Here is a 22,735-nt window from a genome sequence, read left to right as displayed (position 1 = left end):
TGTGTGTGTGTGTGTGTGTGTGTGTGTGTGTGTGTGTGTGTGTGTGTGTGTGTGTGTGTGTGTGTGTGTGTGTGTACGACGCTCTTATCGAGATCCAGCTGGCAACTAAATATACAGCTTCTGACCGTAAACGACAAACTGCAGATTATTAAAAGTGATCTTAACTTAGTGGCCTTGACACAGAAAAGACTTGATCATGATTCTTTCATTTTTCGGTGTCTATGTTAACTCTTGTGCTCCCTTTTTTATTACATTTGTACACATCTGTATGTATGTTTTTCGATCCTTTCCATGTTCATTCAAAAGGACAAAAAGGGAAGAAGAGTCCTTCTTAGAAGAAAGTGTTGTTTAAAAGAAGAAAAAAAAAATGACATCATGGACAGGCCTCTCGATTGTGTGTATTTTTCTGAAGCTGATGAGGGTTGACTATAATTATTATTATTTTTTTTTTTCCTCATATATTTCTGGGCATTGATATAGTTTGCTTCCTAGTTGAACAAGCAACCTTTCTGAGTTAGTCTCCCTGAACTCTCTGATCCCCTTAAGGCCTGGGGGGGTGGCAGCTGTTGATCAGCACTCCTCCCCCCTTCCCCCCCCCCCCCAAAACATTTAGGTAACATGGGCTAGCAGACAAACCGCTTCTTCCACAGTAAACTCATGTTCTATTCTGATATATTTGTTTGCAGTTCTTTGTTTGGATTTTATCTTAGGGGAAACTGAATCGAGCTCAACGGTTATGAATAAGCTCACATATTTGTTTTCAGGTTGGTCAATTCCAGAGTCCATTTTGCTTGGGCCGCAGAGTAGTCCAGTGTCACAACTAAGCTAAAACTCCTGACCTAATAAAGGCAGGAACTGAAGTGTTCAGAGATAAAGAACCCGGCAGACGGGATCTGAAACATTTTAGAAACAAAGTGCAATATCACTCACTGACTTTTCTTCATTCTCCATTTGTAACGTTTGTTTTTCTTTATTTTTTTTTTTTTTTTTTGTCTGTCAATCATGACGATGTATAGATATTCTATGAATATACTGTACTATGTTCTGAATGGTTTAACCTTTTGTCTAGTTCTTCCTTTTTTTTTTTTTTTTTTTTTTTTTTTTTTTTTTTTGATTTTGAATAAACATTTTGTTCTGAATTACAGTGAACTGTGACGTGTACTTCTGTGCAAGACTGAACACAATTAAACAATCTCACCCTATACACTAGAGCAGGGATCTTCAACAGGGGGTCCTCAGAGTCCAAATTATTTTCAATTTTTAAAAGTGTTTTTCAAAATTTAGAAAGTCTTAACATGAATCCATATTATTAGCAAATATAAATCCCCACTGCTTACTGGCCTGTAGTCACTAATGCCATCCACAGATGTGTGCCACACGCATGTTTAAGATTAAAACATGAGTTATAAAATCATGCCAACAATTATTAGGCCATTTGAATAGCTTAGTATTCTATGTAAAAAAAGGTATGTATAGAGGCTTTAGGCCACCCTACAAGTTATTGTAGGCCCAGTTTAATATGCAACTTCATTTTATACAATAAATGTAATAGTCCCTGCTCCGTCTCTCTTTCAGTTAAGGGGTCCTTGGCTTAAAAATCATTGAAGACCCCTGCACTAGAGGCTTTAATGTATTAATAAATGTACTTTAATTAGTGAAGACAAATTATATGTAACGTTCTCTTTTCCAGCATCAATCTGTGACAGAACTCTGACGAAACATCCCTTCATCTGAACAGCAAACTGTGTTCAAATGAAACGGATTAATCATTACCTTTTGCCTTTACCCAAATCTATTTTTATTTGGGTCATGACAGTTTCAGGTTAGAAGCAAACAGGTTGCAACTCTGCTGGACTCAGATTATCCTCTAAAAAGTAGTACAGCACTGCCCCTGGAGGTGGTTTAAGAATTGCACCTTTTGATGACAAAGTTTCATGTTTGTAAAGCCCAAACACTTAACACTGAATAAGAACGATACTTTCATCATAATTCATTGGAAAACACACTTTACTTATATTTAAAGATTGTTTATTGGCCATGTGTGAGATTTCCATGTCAGACATCGAAGCCCCCCTGCACCCAAGAACAGAAATATATTATATTGTCCCCAAAAACCTTGCACAGAGGACTCAGGATTCATTCCTCTTTTCTGTCCGTTTGTACATGATGGTCTTTACTAGAGATGTTCCCGATACTGCCTGAAATGCCGGTATCGGTATGGGCAAGTACTGGAGGTTATGCACCAAGCCGATACCGCGTAATTTAGCCAAAAAGAAAATCTACTTTACAGTAGTTTATTTATGTTCTTTTTCTGTTATGATTCGCTGTCAAATTAGATAATAAAAAAGTGTGTATGGCATTCAGTATTTGTGATTGTTCATGTTTCACAAAGACTTCAACCTGAGCCGGGCCGACCAAGAAAGATAGTAATCATATCACATCCATACAGGGATAGTATTGTGAATAAAAAGTTTTATTTCGAACAACATACAAAAAAAAGTCTACAAAATACTTACAATACAAGACACAAAGTATTTCACTTTAAGAAAAAGCAAAAATAAGCTAAATAAATGAATATTCTTAAATAAATACTTTTTTTTAAGATATTTTTTTGGGCATTTTAGGCTTTCAACTTTGATAGGACAGCTGAAGACATGAAATGGGAGAGAGGGGGGAACAACATGCAGCAAAGGGCCGCATGTCGGAGTCAAACCTGGGCCCGCTGCGTCGAGGAGTAAACCTCTATATATGGGCGCCCGCTCCACCAACTGAGCTATCTGGGCGTCCTAAATAAATACTCTTGTCCGAAAAGGAGTAGGAAGAAGCAAAATGCTTTTCTGGTCCTGTACCCTTTTTGAAATGTCCATATCCTTATCAAAGTCTTTTCAATCTATTGTTTTTCATCAAGACACCAGACACTGGGCAGCTGGGCAGAGCACGGGACTGGAAGCTGCTGGCAGACTTGGACAAGAAACTCTGCTTCCCAGCTGAGATCGCAGCCACCAACCTGCGACCAGACCTTGTTCTGTGGCCCGCCTCGCTCAAGCTTGTCTACATCATCGAGCTCACCATGCCCTGGGAAGGTGCAGCGGAGGAGGCCTAACAATGGAAAAGGCTGAGGTACGCTGAACTTTCAGCCGATTCGCAACAACAAGGCTGGAAGTGTGGAAGTAGGCTGCAGAGGGTTCGTAGCCACCTCGACATCCAGGCTACTCAGGGAGATGGGAGTGCGAGGGAAGGCCCACCTTCAGGGAGTCAAAGACCTCTCCAGGGCTGTTGAAAAGGGGAGCCAGTGGCTGCGGATAAAAAGAAAGGACTCCATTTGGGCCTTCAAGTGAGTTGATGGCATCGCTGGGATTCACTGCTGAACACTCTGGAGGTGTCGTGGGCCTATCAGCGAAACACCCAAGAAGGAGGGCGCCCACTTGACAACCCAAAGGGTGCCATCACTCAATTGACCATCCCACGGAGTCTCATCGGTGCCTCAAGTACGCATTCAATGAGGGATATCGACATCTAGTCCTACGCAACAGATCTAATAAACAACATACAACCCTTTAACGAAAACCTCATAAAAATTCATAAAACATTTAATCGATCAAGTTACTATTCAATCATTTTTCTCAATTAAATAATTTGTTCATGTTCCATCCTTAAGCCATACTGCTGCCCATCCATTATATTTATCAAGCGCAATTTGCTTCTAAACTCGGATGGGTACTCGATATCGGCCGATATGCAAGTTCAGGTATCGGAATCGGTATTGGGAAGGAAAAAATAGTATCAGACTATCTGTGGTGTTTAGCCGTGATGAAAAACTGCACTTTCCTCTTACTTAAGTATCACTTACTTATGTGAATGAAGTGACTACTCCACGTCTGAGTGATTCACCGTGCCAAATAATTTACTCATTCTTCCTACCCAGGGGCGATTCTAGGATCAGACCTTTAGGGGGGCTCAGCCCCTAATGAGATTGTGACACGGATACAGTGCCTTGCAATAGTGTTACTCCCCCACGCCCCATCAGTAATTTTACTGGATAACAATGGATATATGTATTTATTATTATAACAGAGCATAAATGCAAAATTTTGAACATACAAACTACGAAAGTCCCTTCATGGACTACCAGAATCAAATGAAATGATAATGAAGTGTAAACAATAAATACATACAAAATATTAAACCTGTTTCTTTGAACCTGTAATTGTTTGCCCTCTGTCACTAACAGACAAGTTCGCAAACTCTAACTTAAAGCACTAAAAATATATTTATATATATATATATATATATATATATATATTTGTTTTTTGTTATTATAAAATTTAGGAGGGCTTGAGCCCCCCTACAAAGGGTCTAAAATCGACACTGTTCTTACCTCATATCACAGGCTCATGTTGGTTTTGATGCTGGAGAAAATAATATGTCCCTAAAACGTGTCGTGTATAAGAAAACAGATGGTTTTGAAATTGCAGCGCAAATCTTTGAAAGCTTGCCAGGCAGGCTTAGCTGTTAAAATCATATTAAACTTAAACATTTGTGATAAACCAGATGCAAATTATGACCCCGGTGTGTAAAAATAACAGTAATGTTGAATTAGAGTTTAGCAGTTGCACCCTTTAAAAGAAATATGAATGAGTCACAGCACCCCTCTCTAAGAAAAGCTCAGTGGAACCTGATAGGAGTCGATGGCGACAGGCCAAGTGAACCACGGTCACCGGGTCACATATAACAAAATACATGATTTATTGATCCCTGCTGAAAGATGAATGCACAAGAAAGTACATGCTGGCCTGCTGCAGAGCAATGATGGGGAAGGTTAACAGCATTAGACTTAACCCTTGTGTTGCCCTCCTGTCGACCTGCAACTTTGACCTTTTCTGGGTGAACATTTAAAATAAAATAAAAAATGTCAACGTGTGTCATTTGTCACTTTTTTTCAATGTTTTTGTCACTTTTTCTGATTTCTTTGTCGATTTTTTTCTGTGCTTTTGACGTTTTAGAAATTCTTTCCCCTTTTTTCAACGTTCTTTTATCATTTTTTTTCAAATGCTATGAAATTGAATAAAACAAAAATAAATAAAACAAATTCAATGAAAGTAGTGAACCGATCATTTATTTTACTTGTGAAGAGTAATGGTTGTAGGGAACCATCCACGTTATTATTATTATTTATTTTTTGACAATTTGTTTCAAAGAAACCCAAATTTATGATATAGAAACTTTAAATGAGTAAAATTTGACCCGAGGACCACAGGAGGGTTAAATGTAACAATGTTCTCTAATCTTTTGTAATCTCCAATACACAATGTTCACGCATCAGATGATCATTTTATTGACGTTAAACACTTTGTTTTACTCGTCCTAATTGCACAGATGTATTTTTTTGTATTATTTTATGCTTTTTTTGTGCTTGTTGATGCTTTTTTAAACGTTTTTGTCACTTTTTTCAACGCTCTTTTAAAATTGATGGTCAAAATACCTAATTTAAATGACATCATACCTAATTTTTGAGATAAAAAAGGCAGAAATTATGAAATATTTGGACTAATAGTTAAGATCAGTTGATGTTGAGTGGATCACAGACTGGTTTATGCCAAAGTTTAGTCAGGATACTGTTTCATAACCAAAATTCATTCATTTTACATGTGAAGAATGTTGTTTGGGATCCATACAACGTACATGCATGCATCCAAGTTCTTTTGGGGCAACCTGGTTGTAAGAAACCCATATAAAAAAAACTTTGAAAACCAGTCCCGAAGACAACACAAGGGTTAACATTTTTGATACATATTGAGATAGGTTCAGAGATCCTCCTAACTTGATTTGTTTCAGGCTGAGGTAAAATATTTAACTCGGCTCAACACTTGACCTATTCACAATGTTCAACGGTTTCGTGAGCAGTCAATCAATTTTACTTTGTAGCGTATCGACATGTGTACTACGTCAGCGCGGTTTTAAACAAATTGATTTTGTCAGAGAATACGAGCATGTATGCACAAATGAGCTCAGCAAATTCGATCATGCCTGATGTGAATGAATGCTCTGTGCTGCACTGTGTCTCGTAGCAGGTCAAGCTGGAACCAAATGCTCAGAGTGATCTCTGAAAGAGCACCAATGTCACTGCTATTGCATAAGTGAACCTGGCAGTTTTATGATATCTAAATGTCCTCTGTGGTGCAGTGACCGTAGTGTAAAGAAAGGAAAAACTGCTTCTAAACATTCACCCCAAACTGGCATGTTAAATACTAGGGGGGCAAAAAATCGTATGTATCGTGAGTTTTTTTGCGTCGATTTATTTATTTATTTTCTTACCAATAATTCACCTAAATATTTGCTGTTGATACTGTACCGCTGAAAGCAGAATATGCAGAAAATCCATGTTATGTTACTTCTTTACAAATGAAATACATGTCAGACTGACTGACATGTGATGTGCATTCTTCTTAGAAAACAATCAAAGTTTTTTAGGAATTTGTCATGATATATTGTCTCTGGAAGTGTATTATTCAACATTTGTTTTTGATAAAGGTCCCATGGCATTTTTTTTAACATTAATATGAGTTCCCCCAGCCTGCCTATGGTCCCCCAGTGGCTAGAAATGGTGATAGGTGTAAACTGAGCCCTGGGTATCCTGCTCTGAAAAGCTCAGATGGGCCGATCTGGAATCTTCTCCTTATGAGGTCATAAGGAGCAAGGTTACCTCCCCTTTCTCTGCTTTGCCCACCCAGAGAATTTGGCCAACCCATGAGAGAGAGACATCATGGCTTTCAAACGAGCAAAGTGGCAGTTGGTCAAGACCCCCCACCCTCCACCTTGCCCCCCCTCTCTCCTCCTCAATAGCTAAAGACACAGAAATGGCACATACTAAGGAAAGCTCATTGTGGGACTGGCTCTAGTGGCTGTAATTCTGCACCAAGGCTGAATTTCGGGAAAGAGACTTCAGCTACAGTATTAGGGGACCACTAAGGTCTATATAAAAGAGACTTCAGATACAGTATTAGGGGACCACTAAGGTCTATATAAAAGAGACTTCAGATACAGTATTAGGGGACCACTAAGGTCTATATAAAAGAGACTTCAGATACAGTATTAGGGGACCACTAAGGTCTATATAAAAGAGACTTCAGATACAGTATTAGGGGACCACTAAGGTTTATATAAAAGAGACTTCAGATACAGTATTAGGAGACCACTAAGGTCTATATAAAAGATACTTCAGATACAGTATTAGGGGACCACTAAGGTTTATATAAAAGAGACTTCAGATACAGTATTAGGGGACCACTAAGGTCTATATAAAAGATACTTCAGATACAGTATTAGGGGACCACTAAGGTCTATATAAAAGAGACTTCAGATACAGTATTAGGGGACCACTAAGGCCTATATAAAAGAGACTTCAGATACAGTATTAGGGGACCACTAAGGCCTATATAAAAGAGACTTCAGATACAGTATTAGGAGACCACTAAGGTCTATATAAAAGATACTTCAGATACAGTATTAGGGGACCACTAAGGTCTATATAAAAGAGACTTCAGATACAGTATTAGGAGACCACTAAGGTCTATATAAAAGAGACTTCAGATACAGTATTAGGGGACCACTAAGGCCTATATAAAAGAGACTTCAGATACAGTATTAGGAGACCACTAAGGTCTATATAAAAGAGACTTCAGATACAGTATTAGGGGACAACTAAGGTCTATATAAAAGAGACTTCAGATACAGTATTAGGAGACCACTAAGGTCTATATAAAAGAGACTTCAGATACAGTATTAGGGGACCACTAAGGCCTATATAAAAGAGACTTCAGATACAGTATTAGGGGACCACTAAAGCCTATATAAAAGAGACTTCAGATACAGTATTAGGGGACAACTAAGGCATATATAAAAGCATCCAAAGAGCACCATGTCATGGGACCTTTAAAGAACAAAAAAAAAAATCGCAATACTCAATACTATCAAATCACAATACTTCTAGAATCGCAAATAAATGAAAATGGAAAGCATATCGGCCCAGCTCTATTATAAATACAAACTGACAGCTCATCAACTTTACTGGGGATTTTTTTTTGCAAATTATCAGTTTGAGCCATCATCAGTGATGACTCAGCAGCCCTGTCAGCTTTGACCAAGCACTTCAGTGTGCCTTTGTGCCCTCCCCCCCCCCATCCCCTCATTCCCCTCCACGGCCCCCTTTTGGCTTTTGTGGGCCCAGGCCTTTGTGGGTATCTGACCCCTGCCGAAAAAGCAGGAGGAGATTGTTGAGGGAGAGCATAGATTGGGGCCGGCGTGCATGTTTGTGTGTGTGGTGGGAGCGTTGATTAGCAAGTGCTGACACTACACAGGCCTCAGCTGTTTCCTCTCACCAGCTAATCCCACTACCCAGAAGCCCCTGTGATCCAGAGGTTCTCAGCAGCTTGCTGTGACCAGACACGTTCAGCATGGATGGGGATGGGGATGGGGATGGGTGGGGGGCAGGGGTTGGACTGAGGCCTCCCGTACGCCTGCTTGCCAGTGCCTCATCATCATTGTGACATAATAGAAATACACACACACACACACACATATCTCTGCACTGAGGCATGAAGCGCAGCATCGATGAAAGCCCACGCATTCCTCGAAACAATGGAACAGCCAATATTAGTACAGGTCTGAAAATGTTAGGCAGGAACGGATCCAAAGATCTGGATGTCCTGGCAGCTCGTTAAAAACCTTCCTCACCTCTTCTTGCAGCATGTAAAGGATTCTGACTCATGTAGACCACCATGTTCAACTTCAACATGTAAGGCTATCCAAAGAGGACGAGGCTCGTAGACAGTGATAAACAGTTTATTCCACGGTATGATGCCAAACAAAGATAAACAAAAAAAGTATCCATATGCAGTGCTGGATTATCAAAAAACTAGTCTCGCATTGCCAGACCTTCCTCCACAGCGCTGCATAGGAGGGTCTGGTTAGTCCACACAACGTTCCGGGACCAAAATGTGCTCTGGTTTATTGGCATTTCTTTAAACCAATCACAATCGTCTTGGGCGGCGCTAAGTCCCGGACGGAGCCACGGCGCCGCTGCAAAATAGCCTCTGGAAGGAACTTGTTTTGGTGGAACATGTGTACGTTCAAATGTTGTTTTAGTCGTGCAACAGAAAACTCAGATTGGACAGATAGTCTAGCTAGCTGTCTGGATTTACCCTGCAGAGATCTGAGGAGCAGTTAACCATAGTCCTCAGAAATCCACCGGAGTTTAGAAGGCCAACACAAAGAAAGGGGAAGATAATGGACATCCGGCAGATTTTTCTGGCGGCACCGGAGCAATCCTGGAAGTGGAACGTCGTGGATATAGACTTTCCTATAACCAAAACAATCAGCGGTCAGAAATATTGTTACTCCACATCCTGATCCGTAGAAGATTAAAGGAACACGCCAACTTATTGGGACTTTAGCTTATTCACCGTAACCCCCAGAGTAAGACAAGTCCATACATACCCTTCTCATCTCCGTGCGTGCTGTGACGCTGTCTGACGGCTCCAGCATTAGCTTAGCCCAGCACAGATCCTGCAGGTAACTGGTTCCAACTAGCCTACTGCTCCGAATTGTGACAAAATAACGCCAACATGTTCCTATTTACATGTTGTGATTTGTATAGTCACAGCGTGTACAAAACACATCTTAATATACAGAGACACAGCCATCTTCTAACAAAATTTTGAGACGGACGGATAAAACAGCCCTGGACTTTCTCCCAAATAGGCCCATCATCCAGCCATTTGCCCATGGCCGATCACGACAGACACTAGCCAGGATGTCCTGATACTATGCCACAATACTGTAGCCTATCAGACAAGGTATTCACAGCAAGTAACATCTCAACACCAATGATGATAATTGGGGTTGTGCTTATTAATAAAGCCTCAGTCTTCAAATAAAAACTAAAAATGTACAATGCCATTACATCTGCATTGAAAATAAAATACAAATAATGAAATGTCACTGGCTACAAAAAAACCCAAATTACACAAACTTGTAATTATAAAACAGTACAGAGTATTACTGACAACACCTTCAGAGATAAAATAGGCTACTTGCTGTACCTGAACATGGGGATTAGATTTATTGTAGGCCTAAACCAAAACTACACTAAGAGTGTTAGTTACTACTATAAATATTCAAATATAAATGTATATAACATGTTCTTTGTGTTAAAGAATTAGCATTGAATAACCTATTACATATTTTCTCAATGTCATATTACACTTTTGATCAATTTTGTTTGTGAAGCTTTCACAAACAACCCGCAGGTCTTTGCCAGTTCCACAATAGTAAACGCAAATATGAAAGACGAGGAAAAACTGCACTCTGATGGAAGACAGACAGAAAGTGCAAGCTAGGATTTTTAGGTTAAACTTTTGGTTAAATTTGGTGAATTATTTAGTCCCCTTCCCTGTTTGTTAGCACGTTTAGAGTGGTACCAATGCATTCCTGATGTTTTCCTGTTTAATTTAATACCATAGTCATCATCCTAGCAGCAAAAGTGAGCTCACTACAACCTCTCATATACAACCATGTGAAATCGCGGTCAACCCGCGATTCATTTATAACGCGTTTAATGTTTCAAATTAACCTAACAGAAATTATTAAACACGTTAAGTTTGACAGCACTAAATGGCTGTTCTGGACTTTTCCAGAACGCACAGATTGTCAGTCCATCCCTGCCTGAGAATATAGTTCCCGGTTTGTTTACGGTTAGAAGATGGCTGTGTCTCATGTTACGTTGTTTTTTGTACACGCTGTCACTCTACAAATCACAACATGTAAATAGGAACATGTTGGTGTTATTTTGTCACTTATTCGGAGCAGTAGGATTACTGGAACCATTCACCTGCAGGATCTGTGATGGGCTGATGCCGCTGGAGCCGTCAGACAGCCATACAGCACGCACGGAGATGAGAAGGGTATGTATGGACTTGTCTAACTCTGGGGGTTACGGTGAATAAGCTAAAGTCCCAATAAGTCGGCGTGTTCCTTTAACTCTTAAAGAAACCAACTCAAAATGATCCAATAGCAGGACACGACTAGTGGAGCATGAGTTTTAATAGGGCAAAACACACATCAAAGCACCTTCTACAACATGACTGATTACCTGAATTACATATTTTAAATGTCATAAAACAATTTACTTTTGCAATGAGAATAAAATACCGAAAACTGTAAACAATCCAACGTGGCTTTACAGGGGATATGACTTAAAGGTCCCATGGCATGAAAATTTCACTTTATGAGGTTTTTTAACATTAATATGCGTTCCCCCAGCCTGCCTATGGTCCCCCAGATGCTAGAAATGATAGGTGATAGGTGTAAACCGAGCCCTGGGTATCCTGCTCTGTCTTTGAGAAAATGAAAGCTCAGATGGGCCGTTCTGGAATCTTGCTTGTTATGAGGTCATAAGGAGCAAGGTTACCTCCCCTTTCTCTGCTTTGCCCGCCCAGAGAATTTGGCCCACCCATGAGAGAGAGAGACATCATGGCTTTCAAACGAGCAAAGTGGCAGTTGGTCAAGGCCACACCCCCACCCTCCACCTTGCCCCCCCTCCCTCCTCCTCAATAGCTACAGACACAGAAATGGCACATACTAAGGAAAGCTCATTGTGGGACTGGCTCTAGTGGCTGTAATTCTGCACCAAGGCTGAATTTCAGGAAAGAGACTTCAGATACAGTATTAGGAGACCACTAAGGTCTATATAAAAGAGACTTCAGATACAGTATTAGGAGACCACTAAGGTCTATATAAAAGAGACTTCAGATACAGTATTAGGGGACCACTAAGGTCTATATAAAAGAGACTTCAGATACAGTATTAGGGGACCACTAAGGTCTATATAAAGAGACTTCAGATACAGTATTAGGGGACCACTAAGGTCTATATAAAAGAGACTACAGATACAGTATTAGGGGACCACTAAGGTCTATATAAAGAGACTTCAGATACAGTATTAGGGGACCACTAAGGTCTATATAAAGAGACTTCAGATACAGTATTAGAGAACCACGAAGGTCTATATAAAAGAGACTTCAGATACAGTATTAGGGGACCACTAAGGTCTATATAAAAGAGACTTCAGATACAGCATTAGGGGACCACTAAGGTCTATAGAAAAGCATCCAAAGAGCACCATGTCATGGGACCTTTAATATATGTATCTGAGGAATTTTAATTTGTGACTCTGAAAGAGAGAAGTATAATATCCTCATGTGTATGTCAGCTTACAGGAATAAAATGTGTCATTGTTTTACTGGCATAAAAAAAATAAAAAAAACCTATCATATATACTGTAAGTCCTATAAAACATGTCGCACTGTTTTTAGACACATCCAGGTCACACAGACTGACTTCTGCAGCTGGTTACTTCAATAACTGGCAGAATTGAGCTACTGTTTGTTTATCATTAACACACATGCTTCTGTGTAAATCTCCCTGCTTTGTGTCAAACATTAATTGTTCCTTACTTATTTATTACTAAATGAGGCTGCAAGAACAGTTTGAAAAGAAAGGTCTACAAAGTATCTAATCTAAATCCTTTTAATCGCATTTTTCTCTATGCTTATTCCTGAACCAATTGTTATATTTTCAATATGTTTTTAATTGGTTAATCCCATGTAAACAATCACTGCAATTCTTTTCTGTCCATTGACAAAATTGTTTAACCAGTGTGTTCCGTTCCTTCTTTTCCAGAAGCCAGTTTTAAACCAAATCGTAACCTCCCTGCCAAAGAAACTGGAGCACTCTTTAGGCCATCCTCAATACTTTATCATAGCCTTTCTATGCTACATTTCTATGTAATTTCCCCTTGCGGGATTAATAAAGAATGTCTTCTTTTTCTTCTTCTTCTTCTTCAGGTTCATTATCTCACCCACGCAAAACTATTCTGCAGTATTACTCACTTTTTAGACTTTAAATATTTGAGCCAATTGTTTTGTTACTTAATGACGACTCTAAATTCCAGGAAAATCTGGCTAGCCGGCTCAACCGCAACCAAGAAAATGATAGCTCAACGCTGGCTCCCCCCGCCACTGGCTTTGTATAAAACAGTGGTTGGCGTATTTTCTAGAAATAGTTATGCTTGAGCTCTCTACAGCAAGGATTAACAAAGCCAAGTCATCAACTATAGACCTATGGGAAAGCACAGCAGCACAAATATCAGACGTAATGACCTCAACACCCCAAGAACTAGAGGAGACTGATTAGGCAAGGTGTGGTTTCTGTTTGTTTGTGTGTTTTGATTTCCTCAAGACTGTAGAGGTGGGAGAGGGTCTTTGTTTCTTGTTCAATTTGTGTTTATCTGTTCTGTGCACCATCTGCTATTACCTGTCACACGTTGTGGAATTTGTTTTGTATGTCTGAAGGTGCCAATAAAAAAGTTGATCACAAAAAAAATAGATCTGTGTTTGTAGGCATTTAGATGGTACACAGCAAAAAAATAATTCAGATTCCTTCATTAAAGTAAAAGTACTAATACCACACTGTGACAATACTCTGTTACAAGTAAAAGTCGTCTTAAATCTCTCAGTCAATCTTAATTTGTAAAGTAACTAAAGCTGTCAGATTAATGTGGAGTGGTGTAGTAAAAAAAGTACAATATTTCTCTCTGAAATTAAGTAAAACTACCTCAACATTTGTACTTAAGTACAGCGCTTGAGTAAATGTCCTTACATTCCACCCCTGATGATACATCCTGTAGGAGAGTACTGAACTTTTTCATCAGCCCTTCCTAATACACACACACACACACACACACACGCTCACACGCACGCAGATGCACGCAGACACACGCAGGGACGCACGCACACACGCTCGCTCGCGCACACACGCTCAATCACGCACACACACGCAGGGACGCACGCACGCACACACGCTCGCTCACGCACACACGCTCGCTCATGCACGCACACACACACGCTCGCACGCACGCGTGCAGAAGGCCGAAAGAAAGGAACAGAGATTGAGCTGACAGTGTTGGAGAAGTATTCAGATCCTTTACTTCAGTAAAAGTACTACTACCACCCTGTAAAAATACTCTGTTACAAGTCCTGCATTGAAAATGATACTTACAGTACTACAGTATGTAAAAGTATGAAATGTAGCAGTCCCTTTTTCATCAGCCCTTCCTAACACACACACACACACACACACACACACACACACACACACACACACACACACACACACACACACACACACACACAGCCAGCTCACCATCTGTCCTGAGTACTGACTCTATTTACCTCTATAGGCCCAAAGAAAGGAACAGAGATTGAGCTGCAGATAGACAAAACAGAGAGTAAGAGGGGGGGGGGGAGCAATGCTTTTTTTTCCAAGGGCTTTTCTTGATGATCTTTCTCTGCAGCTGGTTCATTCCAGTTTGAAGCACTTCTGCATGAGGAGGCTGACAGCAGCGGCTGCTGCTTTTTTGTCACTGAAAGCCGGACTGTTTTTCGACCTTGCCCGGGACAAATTGTTTACCTTCACTGAATGCACCACATTGGACAGTTGAAAGGAGAGAATATCTTACCATGACACAAAGCAACGCAACATTTACCCTGCTGTCACTTCACTTTAGCAGGGAAAGAAAATTACGATGACCCTCATGGAGACCTTTTGTGCCTGGATCCTGTCTCTGTCAACACACGTGTGCACGTGCCTTTATCATTGAAAAAAAACATTTAAATAGATATCATTAGAGCTGCAAAGATTAACCATTTAATCGATTAGTTGTCAACTAATAAATTAACCGGCAAAAACTTTCAGAATCAATTCATCGATTAGAGTAATTTTTTTATGAAAAAAAAAGAAAAATTCTCTAATTCCAGCTTCTTAAAGATTCAGATTCAGAAAACTTTATTGCCTGTCATGACAGAAAATCGTCTTAGATGTGGCTCAACACACAGTGCAAAAGTAAACTCGGACAGTAAACATACAATAACTTAAAGTGCTCATATTATGCTTTTTGGCTTTTCCCCTTTCCTTTATTGTGTTATATATCTTTTTTGTGCATGTTATAGGTTTACAAAGTGAAAAAGCCCAAAGTCCCCCCCAAAGGGACTTACCATCTCCAACAGAAAACTCTGTTCACAAACTGCTCCAAACAGCTCTATTGTAGTCCAGCCTTTACTTCTGTGACAAATGTGCGTCACTTTGTAACACACGTTATAATGCTCGCCTAGCTGCTAGCGTGGCACACCCTCATATTCAGCTTCTGACTGGCTAGTAGTCCTTGCCTAGGTACTGTCAGGGCACACCCTCATACTCTGCTTCTGACTGGCTAGTAGTCCTTACCTAGGTACTGTGCATGTGCGACTCCCAACAAAGATGGAACAGAAGTGAGATGTCTCACTCTGTAGCTAAAACGGAGAGCTCAACACACAGGGTGAAAAGAGGAGCTGCAGCAATGTGCAGTACAACAAATAGATGGTGTTATCTGAAAATCTAACCACATAAACCTATTCTGGTACAACCTCTAAATAAAATTATGAACCTGAAAATGAGCATAATATGAGCAATTTAACTTAATTACAATGTACGTATGTGTGCAAAGTGGCATGGTGTTAGTGTGGGTGTGTGGGTCATTACATTTTTTTATTTAAGATGTTAATGGCAGTGGAAATGAAGGAGTATTTGTGTTTTTCTTGGCCAGAGGACTTATTAGCGGCGGCCTGATGGTAGTAAATGAACGAGTTACGCAGGGGGTGAGTGGGATCTTTTGTAATGTGATTGGCTTTGCTTTCAACTGCATTTGTGTGAAGTATTGACAATGGAGTTTGGGTTTGGCCAGTTATTTTACTTGCTTGATTAATGATCAATTAAATGAATGATAAATGTGAATATTTATAGTTTATTCACTCCTCTGTGACAGTAAACTGAATATCTTCCAGCTATGGACAAAATAAGACGTTTGAGGACCTCATCTTGGGCTTTGGGAAACACTGATCACCTTTTTTATCGCCTTTTTATAGACCAAACAACTAATCGATTCATCGGGGAAAATAATTGATAGTTGCAGCCCTAAATATTATACAGTGCATGCATGTCAACAGCAGCTGCTGCCCATACTGTAAACAGTATATGTCGCGTGTCAGTTTTTAGACTTCTTGACGCTAAATTAGTCCTTTCATGAGTGACAGATGTCAGATTCCTCTTCTAATCTCAGCCTCAAGTCTCCAGAGTCTGTCCTCACCTCGCTAATGTGTTGTTTTTCTCTAATGAGAAAAATGTAATTGTTGTTTTTTTAAGAAAGAGGGACAGTTTGCTGTGGCTAACCTTAGCAACAGCACAACCGCTTTTGATACATGGACGGAGTATAAATCATGATAATATTGCTAATTGAGAATCCTTTAAGATATATCCTCAGTGGAGCTGCATGGGCTGTTGTAGCCCTCCATATTCAGTATGGACAGGAACATGATAGCCAGAGTGACACTGTGCTATGTTCCCATGCCAGGACTCCCATCCCCACCATACCAGATTCCCAGCATGGTCAGCATTCCACCTCCAACCATCCTTCACACACAAATACTGCACTCCACTGGCATGTTACTCCCGCAGCACCACAAGTTCAAAGACATTGCCATTACTACGGCCTGGAAAAGTCCTGCACAGTTTGCACCTCTTTATGCAACTGCCGAAATAGACATGTAGTTAAAAGAAGGGGGTCAGGTTCAAAGAAGTGAAGATACATTTAGGTGTCATTTTAATTGTCCAAAGAGAAATACTGTATGTACTGATGTGGGCCATCTTAATCTCTAAATGCACTTGTGAGACATAAGATGAGACGTCGAGTAAATCTTCGTCTATATCCACGATGTTCCACTTCGAGGATTGCTCCAGTACCGCCAGAAATTCCGCCGGATCTCACTATTTTCAGCCAAATGTCTTAATTTTTGTGGACTATGGTTAACTGCTCCTCAGATCTCTGCAGGGTAAATCCAGACAGCTAGCTAGACTATTTGTCAACGAGAAGCGACTGTTCAGTCTAAACAACGTGGCATCTTCCACGGATGAGATGAGCGTAGCTATCGCGCAAGTTTTATCCGAATTAGAAAGTATTCCTTCATTGAAAGAAGAGCAAAAAACAGCACTGGAGGCTTTTCTCAGAGGAAAAGATGTTTTTGCTCTTCTCCCGACTGGTTTCGGCAAGAGTTTGAGCTGATTGGTTGATTTGGCCCGTCTATCACCAACATAGGTGATTTGACAACTAATCGATTCATCTTTCCTTCTCTACTTGCCATTTCTTATCATAACCATGTGAGAAAGACTGATGGCCTTGGGCACTCTGCATGGATACGAAGAAAACAAAGTCAGCCTGACATTACCAACATGCCTCCATGTTGAAAATGTACCACACAACTTAAAGGGAAGCGGTGTACCATGTAACTCAGTTTACTTGATTTCTTCACCATGGTGAGCAATGATGGGTGCGGAGAGCTTGAGGGGAGGAATGTGAAACATTTTCACCAGTGACACACTCTCTCACACTCTGTTATGTCACAGAGGATTCGGCTCAACAGAGTGGGTGAAGTGCTGTTGCAGCCGTAAAAAAAGATGCTGAAATGCCACCATTTGAACCTGCAAAGATGTTGCTGTTAATGCCTCGGCTGTGAATTGATTCTGCATCAATTGCTGTGTTATTATATGGTCTAAAATCTCCTTCGCCAATTCATTAAAGCAGAGAAGAAGTAGGGGTGTAAATCACAAGTTTTATCACAATACAATATTATATTGATTCTTTGGACAACGATACAATATTTACTGACATTACAAAGTCTGCCGTGATAAATTCAGCGGCCTGCGACCGATACGAGACGATACATAAGGCCATTTAACACAATCAGTTACATTTATATATATTTACAAAAAGCAACTAAAATATGATTTGACAAGTTCATTACTACACTCTTCCAGGCATTTAAAATAAAAAACAACTAACTTTTTAATTAAAAGAATAAATATGAAGTGGGAATTTTAAAATAAAGGCGCATATTCTGTATATACATGTTATGTATCGACAATATTGCACGGTTAAGGATTTAATTGATATTTCGATCCAGATCGATGTAATAAGAAGCTATATCTGAGAACACAGACGCAAGGGGGTAGACAAAATAATGTTAACACCTCTTGGAAATGAAGATCCCAGGTGATTTAGTTACTGCAAAGTCCCGTTTAATGTTTAGTAAGTGCTATTTATGGCATATCAAATGTGATATCTACTGTAATGGCAAGCCGCCGGGTCAAGCGTGATTACACAAGGTGAAACTCAATGTGCTTTTTATGTAACTCCCTCCTCATGTTCTGGTTCAAGGCACTGAGAGACCGGGCTGAGGAGTGCTGTTTCACCACTTGTCTTTTTTTACCCGGCTGGGGGCCTGTGGAAGTTGCTCAGTTTCCTTTTTTTAGCAACAGCTGACTCATAGCATAACTCCCCACAACCCCCCACCCCCACCCCCACCCCCCCACACACCGTCCCCCCATCCTCCGTCAGCTCCCTCGCAATGTTCCCGCTCAGCTCTAACTCTCTCTCTCTCTCTTTCTCTCTGTGCCTGCTCAGATTCTCCTGAGTCACAGGGAGCGAAAAGACCCCCCTCCGTCCCACTCAGACGCCCCTTACCCCCCCGTGTCTCGTTCCTGAAAAACAACAGGTGCAGCGGGGCCTGCAGAGGGCGGGCTGTCTGGTGGGCAGCGAGTCCAAGCCTTCCAGTCACTTCTCACTGTTATTTCACCCCCCTCTGCCTCCGCACATCCAATCTGTCGCCTCTTCCTCCAGTCCTTCACCCAATCTCTCTGAACCCTTTCACCCAGCCCGTCCCTCCACCTCTACCTCTACACTTGTTCCACTTCTCTTCTCCCTCTAATCTCAAACTCCTGCCACCCTCTCCTCGACAGGGTGCACATTTTTCATCGCCCTCTACAATCTCGCTTGCACAGCATTACCACGGAGATGACCTTGTGTTTTTGAAAAAAATTGTTTTTTAACACAAGTTTTCCCTCTGTCCCACCAACTCCCTGCTTCTTGTCTCTCTCTGTCCGTCATACAGTTCTCTTTTTACTGGAAGAAATGTTGCTGTGTGATGCAGATGTTGCTACAACAACCATGCTTCTTGTACATTCCCAAATTTCTACAACAGCCTCCTGTTTTGTTGGTCAAAGATTTGCTCTTTGTGTGCAGCCTATGTGGTTTCTAGGCCATCACTGATGTTGTGCACGCAGTAGTTTCCAAATATCACATGGTCTTTCTTCTCTAACCCAGATCCCTAAGTGATAGCCCGCTGACTCCCAAAATAGCATTGTGGCCTTATCTACACAGTACAATGGGACAAGTTGTACAATACTTCATAGGGGAAAGTACACATTTACAAGTTAGAAAGGGGTTTTGTTCATGGGTTAGCTGTTGAAAAAGCTTCAGCTAGATCGACTATGGAGCTGAAGTCAAATAAAACTGAAGTAAAACGCTGTATTCTTTTCTTATCTCTTTTATTAGTCAGTTGGCATCATAAAACTTGGTGGTTTCTGTTCACTTTAACACATGCTGTATGTCTATACAGCTCATATTTTCTGCATTCAATTTGCTGAGTAAATGTCTCCAAATTGTTGATAATGGCCGTGGGGCATTCCGTTCCTTTGCTATTTTGGGTTTATTTTTGTGTGTAGCCTTTAGATTTGCTGTTGCACCGTCAAGACATAAACCTCTTTACGGTTAAGGGAACCCATAAAAACTTCTCTTTGGCCTTGCTTAAAATAGGACTGGGTAACTTGTTGTTGATCAGTCTATATATGAGCTGACATTAAAAACGACCCTGCAGCAGCAGCAGCAGCAGTGTGATCGTAAAGAGCTGAAATGAGTGATGCTGATTGCTGCTCTACAATTTAATGAAATGGGGAAGCAAAAATATCTGTCCAGTCATTTTTTTTTTTATGAAAACCCTTTCCAGAGGCTACTCATTTGTTGTTTGTTGGCAGGTTTAATGACTTTCAAGAAGACATCTTTCGCAAGACCCCAAATGCTATTTTTAGCTAAGTAATACTGTTTTGAAGAATAAGCACAATATCAAAGAAACACTCAACCAATCCAACATTTGATCAACATCTCAGGTGTAGCATGACCCACTTCTGACACCACTTAAATTTCCTCTCCTAAATGCATTACCAGATATTCCAGGACTTCAGCTCATGTTCCCAAAGCTTCCATCCATCCATCCATCCATCCATCCATCCATCCATCCGTCTGGTCTGATCCAGACTGGATCAGTGGGTAGCCTGTATTTGCTCCTTGGGTCAGACTGTACATGTAAACAACACGGTCAGTCACCCCAGCTGGTGTCTGTAAAGCTGAACCCAGCAGAATGGATAGGAATGACCAGGTGGCTAAACAAGATACAAGCACATACACACACACACATACACACACACACACACACACACACACACACATTAATCACACATTACTACTAAATGTATTTTACTGTAACCCTTATATTGTGTTAGGGTAAAATGTGACCTGTTTTAAAGTTCAGATATGTTAAAAGTACAATTTTTTTTTTTTTTTACCAAGGCTTCATGATATCATCAGAAATAACTATTCTAACACAACAAAAGATTTTGTCAAAATGTTATTAAATTGTAACGGGTCAAATATGACCCAGCGGAGAATATTGGCTGTTGCATAAGTTGTGGGTTGCTCTACACACACACACACACACACAGACATGCACGCATACACACACACACACACACACACACACACACACACACACACACACACACACACACACACACACACACACACACACACATCATTATAAAGCTAAGTTGTGTCCAAATTGTTCCCTGGCAACACTCTTTGTTGTGTCCAAATGACAATTTGATGAAAGCCATGTAACATATTAACCATAACAAAGTGAGAGCTGCTGAAATGTTGATGGGATTTGCGTTGGCTGTGTGACAACAGAGAGCATAACAGAGCAGTGTTACACAACACATAAATTACCTTCGACAAGTTGTGATATTTTTTCCGATTGTTGCTGTTGCACAAAAAAAGACTGTATTATTTAACACAGTGTGTTTAATCCACAAGCTACCATACATCAAGTGACAGGTGGATAGCAAGAAGTCCACATTTCTGTAAAGCTGATGCTTCAATCACATGCTAATTATCATTTGAGTTGACGTGAGGAGATTTGAAGCGAAGCTGAGTCTTGTGTCAGCTCTGTGAGTTTTGGCTGAGCGGTAGAGACAGAGGGATGTGAGAGGAGGAGGAGGAGGAGGAGGAGGAGGAGGAGGAGGAGGAGGTATTTGCTCAAGTAGAGGCTTAACTTCGTTCTGGAACTTTCTGAGACTTCATCAAAACTCATCCAAATTCATATTTTCATTGTTTTCTTAATCCGACAATCTAGTGATGCTGTGGGATGTCCTGTCGGTTCACTCTCTCTTTTTACCTTTTAGTTTCTTCTCAATTCTACTTAAAAACAATTCAGTTCTGGTTTCTTTGTTCACTCTTACAGTTTCTTCTCTATTCTACTTACTGTAAAAACAATTCGGTTTTTGTTTCTCTTTTCACTCTTTTATTCCTCTATTGTTGTAACCTCTGTTTCTTTCTTTCAGTTTCTCTCTTTCAGTCTCGTCTCGTCTCGTCTCTCCTCTCCGATTCACCACTGAGTCAGTATTATCTTGTCCTGGGCTGTGGCTTACTATTTCAGCTGTCAGGGATCAGCCAATTGGAAAAAGGGGATGGGACCACACCCTTAACTAGTTCCACCCATGCTGCGACTCCAACATCTGACTGTACACACACACACACACACACACCCACACACACACACACACACACACACACACACACACACACACACACACACACACACACACACACACACACACACACACACAAATCAGCAAAAGTGTACTATGCCTTTTTCTTTACTTTCAGAGATGCAGCCTCCCTACTGTAACTCCAGAGTACCCTACTACCCTACTGTTTTTAAAACTGCATCTTTTCAGTCACTATTTTTTGCCTTTTATTTCCCCCGGTGTGCAAAGTCATACATAGATAATAGATTTCTCAGAACAGGCTGGTTTTGCTTCACTGACCACAGCTGTTTTCTATCCAGTGACGTACACACAAGAGTCACGCAAGGACAAGGGCAGCCCGGTCCGGTCTGCTCCAGTTCTGCTGTGACTCATTTTATAATCATTTGGACCGGCTGGACGAAGGAAAAAAGAAAGAGAGACTTAAAGGCTTCTCTCATTTCTACTAACTGCGTCAGTTTTTGGCAGCCGGTCTCTTTTCCCTCCAAATGAGCGGCGCTGCAGCAGCGAGTGCTGCAAAGAGATTGGTTCATTGTGACTGTGAGCTGAGCAGACAGAGAGGAATGTGTGACACATATCAGTGCAATCGTCTTCTGACCAGTTCACTCTCTGGCAAACCATGTGCTGGGCTGCTGCTCCCTGCTCACAGCTTCTTTTCACTGCAAACTGGGTGACGAACAATAGGCTACATGACATGGATGGTTCATGATTATCTCAGCGTGTCATATTTTGTCTGTTGTACCACTTTATAACTGGCTCTGAACATGTTTAGAAAGCAACATAAATGTGGTGTAATACAAGGCTGGGAAAACAAGTTGTATAACTGTCTCCATTTTCAAGTGGTGAGAGATATGAAGTAATGTTGATACAGCGC

The sequence above is a fragment of the Perca fluviatilis genome, chromosome 6, assembly GCF_010015445.1.
Source record: "Perca fluviatilis chromosome 6, GENO_Pfluv_1.0, whole genome shotgun sequence".
Lineage (NCBI taxonomy): Eukaryota > Metazoa > Chordata > Actinopteri > Perciformes > Percidae > Perca > Perca fluviatilis.
Note: the sequence above shows the minus strand (reverse complement) of the source record.